This window comes from Mauremys mutica, chromosome 18 (genome assembly GCF_020497125.1).
Source record: "Mauremys mutica isolate MM-2020 ecotype Southern chromosome 18, ASM2049712v1, whole genome shotgun sequence".
NCBI lineage: Eukaryota > Metazoa > Chordata > Testudines > Geoemydidae > Mauremys > Mauremys mutica.
Window position 1 is genome coordinate 28,763,856 of NC_059089.1, and position 8,573 is coordinate 28,772,428.

Below are 8,573 nucleotides of genomic sequence, written 5' to 3' on the forward strand. Positions count from 1 at the left end.
GCTCAGAATGTTAACTTATTTTTAAGTTTGTATACAGCAAACTCCTTAAGAGAGAGAGAGAAAAATACCCTTGTTGTTCCCCCTGTGCCTTTGGGTTTAGAGGCAAGAGAAAGTTCTGGTACATCTGTAATTTTTCAGTTTGTCTACCAAAGTCCAGCAGTTCTAGCTTTGGATGTTTAGAAGATAAAAGAGCACAATGTTCTGCAGAATGCAAACTTATCACCTTTACTTGTGTCTTGGAGACCATCACAAATTCTTAAGGTTGCCAAACTTTAAAAAAAACAACCAACCCCGCCCCCCCCCGAATGATTCTATTATACGAATTCCTTTTACGTAGCAGAATTAGTAACTAATAGTTGAGATGTAAAGCCTTCAATAAAAACGGAATTCCCACCCCAGTAGTGTGTGTGCATGTCTTGTAATAGCATCAGTTAATAGCTATTTGATGTCCTCTTATGATAGCACCTCTCCTTTCAAGAGGGCCTAAAGAACATCATAGGCTATATTTATACTACTGAGATGCAGCTATCTCTTTTGTGTGAAAAGTGATAACCTACTGCCCAGCTGTACCTGAACATTGTGTAGAGGAGGGGCAGTTTGGCCAAGGACACTGGAGCAAAGTGTATGTACTTATGAAAGTGCCTTTGAAATCTTTTATGTTCAAACACGGTTTTCACTTTTCATGTAAGAGACCTGTATGCAAATTAATAATGCTGACTGGACATTGCTTTCTGTCTGCCAAGCATAACTTAGATTTCACTGGAAGAACTCGGTACTCTTTTCTTGCCCCTTTCACTTTAGTTTGGTGAGTGTGAGGTAAATTTTCTATGTTTGAGGGGGAAATGTTCATGTCCTAAACACTGACTTGTAATGTTTAATGCATCTTTGTCTACTGTTATTTACGATCTACTATAATGCCTAGGAGCCCTAGTTATGGACCAGGAGGACCCCATTGTGTGTGCTAGGCAATGTACAAACAACAAAAAGTTGGTCCTTGCCCCGAAAAGCTTATAGTGTAAGTATAAGACAAGAGACAACAGGTACCAACAAATAGATGGGGGAGAACACAGAAACAGTGAGACAATATTTGTCAGCATGGTAGGTAGTGGTATCAGCACAACAGTGGCCTAGCCATTGCCAAGTTTTTTTTAATAGGCATCATACCAAAGGAGAGTTTTAAGGGGGTAATAACATTTTACAGGGAGCTCATCCCACGAGTTAGGGCAGTGTGGGAGAAAGCACAAAGGTGTTTGAAAATTTGGAAAATGGTGATGGAGGCTGGCATCATTGGTCTATCAGACATGGGAGACAATATTTTGATAGAGATGATTGGAATAGGCTGTGAAGGGCCTTGAAAGTGAAGACCAGAATCTTATGCTTGACATGATATAGAATGGGGAGCCAGTAGAGCGATTTTAGAGGGGTGACAAGGTCAAAGAGCTAGAGTAAGGGAATGACCTTTGCAATTCTGACATACGACAAAAAAGTCAAGCTAGTAGTACTTAGCATGAGTCAGTACCAGGCTGATGCTACAGGCATATTTACGTGCCACGGGCTCTAGGTGGCCCCCAAATTTATACATCTCAAGGTAGGCCTTCCCCCAAGCACCAGTGTGGGGAAGATTTCTCAGATGCATAGCATCTGAATGCAAATTAACCTGCAGATTAGTTTTTCTTCTTTATTGCAGGAGGAAATCTCTCGAGTTCAAAGACTGAAGGTTCCACTATGCTCACCAATAGGATGGCATACATCAAAATACAGGTTCTGAAATTATTTTTAATGTCACTTTATAGTGCAGCAGATTTGTCACTGGTTTGTAGTTTCATATTGAAGTATCCTATCCTGCTGGTATCACCAGTGATGCTTGGGGTAGGGAATGTGGGAACTTCCTTGGCATTTATATGCATGCATTATCTACTATACTTTTTTCATAAATGCAAAAATATTCCCTAAGATGCTCAGTATATGGTAAAATGATGTAGACATCTTGGATTTAACAATCAGTTTTCTTATTTTTACAATCTTGAAAATAGTTTTTTTTGCTGTGACACAGCCAGAAGGTTGGTTAATGCTAGAGTACAAAATTTATTGTGGCATACAATTCTAGCTTCACCTAGATTGTAGCCACTGAGATACTGCTGACCTTGAGCACTCCAGATTTGTTCAATTTAAGTTGCAGTATGTGGCAATAATTACAGTACCATAGTACAGTGTATATGGTTAAACTTCAACCCAACTGCTTGTTTTAGGTCACGAGCCAGCATCTCCCATAATACAGTGTCTATGTATTAGCTGACTTGAAAGCACTTTGGGCCACTTCTAGAGCAAATATCCAACAAACAGTTGCACTGCATGGGCCAAAGTAACCTGTTTTCCAAAGGAGTGGATCAATAAAATCTGAAAGAAATGATACTTTTAAACTAATTTCAAACAGAAAGTTGACAGCCACATGCATAGAAGAGAGACAAGGTGAATGAGGTAATATCTTTTATTGGAAATTGGTCCAGTAAAAGAGATTCTCTCTCCCACCTTGTCTTTCTAGTATCCTGGAACCAACATAGCTACAAGAACACAGTAAACAATATGCATAGGACATGAGTATGAAACACAAAGCTATGTAACCAATGTTCTTGTTCTGCCCCTTTAATGATGAATGGGTCTTCAGATGCAACACAGCCACTTCTCATGATAGATCCAAAGTCACTTTCTGCAAGAGTAGGAGCGTTAAATCAAATGGACTTTACTTCCCCAAATTCCTTCTGTGGTTTTTGTTAGATGAGTGATTTGAGTCAGGGACTGGCTTTTACTATTCAGGCTACCAAATATAATGGGGTTCCAATCCTGATGAGCACCTGGATGCTCTCATCATATAAATAATGATAAAGTGGGTGGAGTGTTGCTGTGCACTGTTACACAGCAGTTGCTTGCCACTTAGGGCAACAGTGCAGAGCTGAAATTAGCTTCTCCACTGTGACATGATTATTCTGAGGCTTCACTCATTTACTTAGAGCTGGAGAGCACAGCCAGGGGCCCACTGAGGCAATGGAGAAGGGAGACCCAGTAGAGGGATTTCTTGCAGTCAGCTACTGACCCCTCAGATCTTGTAGAATTGTTTTCATTTAAAAGCAAGTTGCAAGACCTTCTGGCTGCAATGTGAAGGGTCAAGTAGTGTATTTCTGCATTGGCAGCTAGACAGCCAGAAACTTTTGTGTGTGTGTGTGTCTGCCCTGCAGTGTAAGCTCAGGCTCAAGCCTAACCTCCCTTCTATCTACATACAAATTCCACTGTTGCAGGACCCCACGGGTGGAGAGAGTCTGAGCCTGAGTGAAGCTGGAACCCAGGTGGAGAGCATGCTGACAGCCAAGTCAAATATGATTATTGAAAATCTTGTTTATGGAAAAAAAGTTCTACCAACCCTAAAGGATCAGACACATTAACTCCCAGATCAATGAATATTTCAGATCTTACCCAAATACATGCTTACAGCCAATTCTTATTAATTAAACTAAAAAATATTAGAAAAGAGAGACAGTATTGGTTAAAAGATCATTATATATACAGATATGAATAGTGTCCCTAGGTCAGTTTCATAGTAGAGATGGTAAGCTTTAGAATTGCAAAGAGTCCTTTTCAGAATCAGTTCATCAGGTTATAGTCCAATGTCCAAATATTCAATATCAGGGCGGTCCAGCTGAGACAGGAGATCTGTCTTATGACTCAAACTTCCCCCAAATAAAGCTTAAACAGATCTGAGATGAAAGGATCAGGTCCCAAGAGTTTTTATAGGGATTTTTGCAGCCTCTTGATAGCACTAGTCCTTGGGTAGACAATAGGCTTTTGAAGTAGCCTGTTTGGTAAGCATCACTGGTAATTAGCTACATGGATTAACATAAGGCAATTGCCTATCTCCCACCATTTTACAGGTGATTTACCACAAACTTCAAAGAGAAATTAAGACAGTGACATCAGTACATATAAATGTTAATTCAGAGATCAAAAGAAGATCTTAATAAAATACAGCATAGACAGGAACTGTTTGATTACATTGTCAACCTCTACAATATATATGTAAACACACACTATCTACTAATATGTCTCTAAAGGTTGGGTCAATTAGCCTGCAAGTTGCTTAACCCTTTCTGGCCCCATTTCACAAGCTGGGACCCAGGGTTCAAGCCCTATTGCTTTACATTGTAGACACAGCCTCACTGGATTCATTCTCTGTGATTCTGCCAAAAGTATCTCTCAGTCCTATGGGCTAACATTCTATGTCCTCTGACAGTCAAGTTTTTCCACACTGCACCATGAACAAAGGGCTAGAGCGGCCACATTTTGAAGATGCTAGGAAGTCTGGGATATAGGTAGTTGGACTGGGGCCCACATAAGATAGTGTCACCCATTGTAGGGTCCCAGAGCCCAGGTTTCAGGCTGAACCCAAACATCTGTACTGGAATTTTATAGCCCCCGCAGCCAGAGCCCTGTGAGCCCGAGTTAGCTGGCACAGGCCAGCTGTGGATGTTTTAGAGCACATCTATGCTGCTATAAGAGAGCTGAGAGTTGCCATATTCAGCTCAATTAGATATTGACTCTGAAGCATAATGATGAACGTTTAAACATCAGTATTGTTAACTAGAGCTAGAAAAATTTGTAACAAGTACCTTATGTGATATTAGAATCATATAAGATTAGGGTTGGAAGAAACTTCAGGAGGTCATCCAGTCCAACTCCCTGCTCAAAGCAGGACCAACCCCAATTAAATCATCCCAGCCAGGACTTTGTCAAGTCGGGTTTTAAAAACCTCTAAAGATGGAGATTCCACCCTCTCCGTAGGTAACCCATTCAAGTGCTTCAGTGATGTACTTTTTGACTTTTTTGTCTGGAATGTTCATGAACATTACAATTTTCTCAGATGCATTATTATAATATTTGTATTGCTGCACCTCTAAAAGTTATTTTGCTTAGTTTATCATGTCAGATAAATAATATTGTTTCTATTCTCTAAATGGGTAAGCAGCAGCAATTTGTGCAAGCCACTTTGGAAGAACTGTATATTTATAGGCTTCTTAAGGGAAGCCGACAGGCCCTGCAGATATGTTGTCAGAGCCAATTTAAAGCAGCAGGTAAAGGTCTTTAGTATATATGACTCAAACCAGCATGGGCAAAGCTCAGCATGCCTGTCCTTTGCCATCTCTGCTATCTACTCTAAAACTGAAGGAAAACTCCACAATCACCTGTAGACTCAAACCTCTATTCCATAATGCATGTACAGGCTGAAATACTACGGTTATGAGTTATATCAGTGTCTGCATATAGACAGTGTACCCATTGATGCTCCTTCCCCTGCAACCCTAAAAGCATATTTTGCCTTTTTATGTGTTTTGAAAAGTGCTATGGTCACTTACAACACTGTATAAAAAGTTATCTCTGTGAATTTATCTCTTATCAAGAGTCTAGGTACATTTATATGCAAATTAGTTGCCTTCCACAGGCTCCTGGTAAGTTATCCAGGCCATGGATACACTACTCATTTAAATAGACTTGCAGTTACTGTTTTATTAAATAGGAAGAGTAAATATGAAATAATATTAATGGGTGTAACTTGTAACTTCATTATACTTTAGTTTTAAACTAGGAAGACATCTACAATTACTCTTTTCAAGATTAAAATGTAACCAGTCATAAATGATGCTGTCCCATTCTCTCCCCTTTGGCAATATCACCAATATTCAAAAAAGGGATTTCCAGTTTTTCTTAAAATCATATTTTCTGTGGTCTTTCCTAGAGATCATCTCATTTCTAGTTATTACTAAAGTGCCCACCATCTTGGCATCAAAACACCAAACAATATTTACAAAAACAATATAAAACCTCAAAAGGGATTTTTGACAGGTGTTTTATTTTTTCCTTATTGGCCTCTTCTCTGTGGGAAAGGGCTTTATCAAAAAGCTGTCTTGTATTTATATTTAGGCTTAGGCTCAGGTAAGAAGTTCATATTTTGTATCAGCTGCTATTTTGCCCTACTAGTATCTCTCCCTAGCTGTATTGTCCCTCAGGACCACAAGGGTTTCTGAGGATGAGACACAAGTCTTTCATGATAGGCTTTGTAGATCAGAAGTTGGACTCTGAGAGAAACAGTGAGCCAATAGAGATTGCAAAATGTCAGTGATACCGTCTTAACTGCCTTTTTTTAATACGTCATGATGTTGAGCCATGTAATGGTGGTTGGACTCAAGTAAAGACAATTTTAGTAGTCTAACCTGGAGGTGATGGATAGATTCTACTCCGAGAGGAAAGGATGCAGTCTCATGGCCAGCTGAGAATGGAAGAGAGCATTCCCCACTGCTGTAGTAGGTGTAATCAGGAGACCAGTACAGCCCTTGGATGTCATGCCATCTGTGGTTTGATGTCACATTAATAAGATTAATGTACTGGCAAGTTCCTCAAAGAGTTTTTCTTTTTTTTTTTCTTATATCACTTCTGTTTGCCCTGGGCTATCTTTGAGTCAACTGCTTTTCTTCCATCTGCTTATCTTTACAGGCACAGAGAACATAAGCAGCCATACTGGGTCAGACCAAAGGTCCATCTAGCCCAGTATCCTGTCTTCCGACAGTGGCCAATGCCAGGTGCCCTAGAGGGAATGAACAGAACAGGTAAATCATCAAGTGATCCATCCCCTGTTGCCCATTCCCAGCTTCTGGAAAACAGAGGCTAGGGACACCATCTCTACCCTCCTGGCTAATAGCCATTGATGGACCTATCCTCCATGAATTTATCTAGTTCTTTTTTGAACCCTGTTATAGTCTTGGCCTTCACAACATCCTCTGGCAAGGAGTTCCACAGGTTGACTGTGCATTGTGTGAAGAAATACTTCCTTTTGTTTGTTTTAAACCTGCTGCCTATTAATTTCATTTGGTGACCTCTAGTTCTTGTGTTATGAGGAGTAAATAACACTTCCTTATTTATTTTGTCCACACCAGTCATGATTTTATAGACATCTATCATGTCCCCCCTTAGTCGTCTCTTTTCCAAGCTGAAAAGTCCCAGTCTTATTAATCTCTCGTCATATGGCAGCCGTTCCATGCCCCTAATCATTTTTGTTGCCCTTTTCTGAACCTTTTCCAATTCCAATATATCTTTTTTGAGATGGGGTGACCACATCTGCATCCAGTTTTCAAGATGTGGGTGTATCATGGATTTATATAGAGGCAACATGATGATTTTATCTTATTATCTATCCCTTTCTTAATGATTCCAAACATTGTTTGCTTTTTTGACTGCTGCTGCCCATTGAGTGGATGTTTTCAGAGACATTTGGTGACAACAGAGGTTGCACTGGTTCTGTATAAAGCTGCTGCTGCTAACTCTGAATACTCAGGTGAGGAAAGGGGATTAAGTAGGAGGATCCTGGTTAGGTTAAAGCTCTAATTTTACTGAAACAAGTTTTTTCATTTTGAGAGAGGTTGAGAGGCAGTGCAGTCCAATGCAGAGGCCACTGGCTTGGGACTTAGGAGACCTGGGTTCTATTCTTTACTCTATCACTAGATAAGTCCCTTCACTTCTCTCTCTCGCCCTCTCTGTCTGTTTTTCCTTCCATCCTTTGTCTGGCTTGTCAACTTAGCTAGTAGGGACTGCCTCTTGCTCTGGGTTTGTACAGTGCCCCATGAAGTGGGGTTCTGATCATGGTAGGGCTTCTAGATGCTATTGTAACATAACTAACTGACATAGACAAAACTGCAGCTGTAAAGATGCTATGAACCACCCCTGTTAGCTCACCAGAGGTAGAAGACCTACTGAATGTGAAAGAGAGGACTTAGGAGGCTAGGGAGAAACACCACCCCAAACTGGGCAAGACCACTCAGACAACTGTTCTGTTTGGTCATTTACTTTGTGCACAGGCAGACATGGTCCAGGCCTTACCCACTGTAATTCTTTAGCTATGTAGAAGAAGGCAAGGGACAGGGAGAGAGATAAGGCTTCTTAGAAATATCTACACAGGGAGAAGCAGCAAAGAGTCCTGTGGCACCTTATAGACTAACAGACGTTTTGGGGCATGAGCTTTCATGGGTGAATACCCACTTCGTCGGATGCATGTAGTGGAAATTTCCAGGGGCAGGTATATATATGCAAGCAAGAAGCAGGCTAGAGATAACAAGGTTAGTTCAATCAGGGAGGATGAGGCCCTCTTCTAGCAGCTGAGGTGTGAAAACCAAGGGAGGAGAAACTGGTTTTGTAGTTGGCAAGCCATTCACAGTCTTTGTTTAATCCTGAGCTGATGGTGTCAAATTTGCAGATGAACTGAAGCTCAGCAGTTTCTCTTTGAAGTCTGGTCCTGAAGTTTTTTTGCTGCAGGATGGCCACCTTAAGATCTGCTATTGTGTGGCCAGGGAGGTTGAAGTGTTCTCTTACAGGTTTTTGTATATTGCCATTCCTAATATCTGATTTGTGTCCATTTATCCTTTTCTGTAGAGACTGTAGGACTGAGTGGACTTGTAGGCTTGAAAATTTTACACGGTTTTGTTTTTGAGTGCAGTTATGTAACAAAAAATAATCTACATTGGTAAGTTGCACTTTCA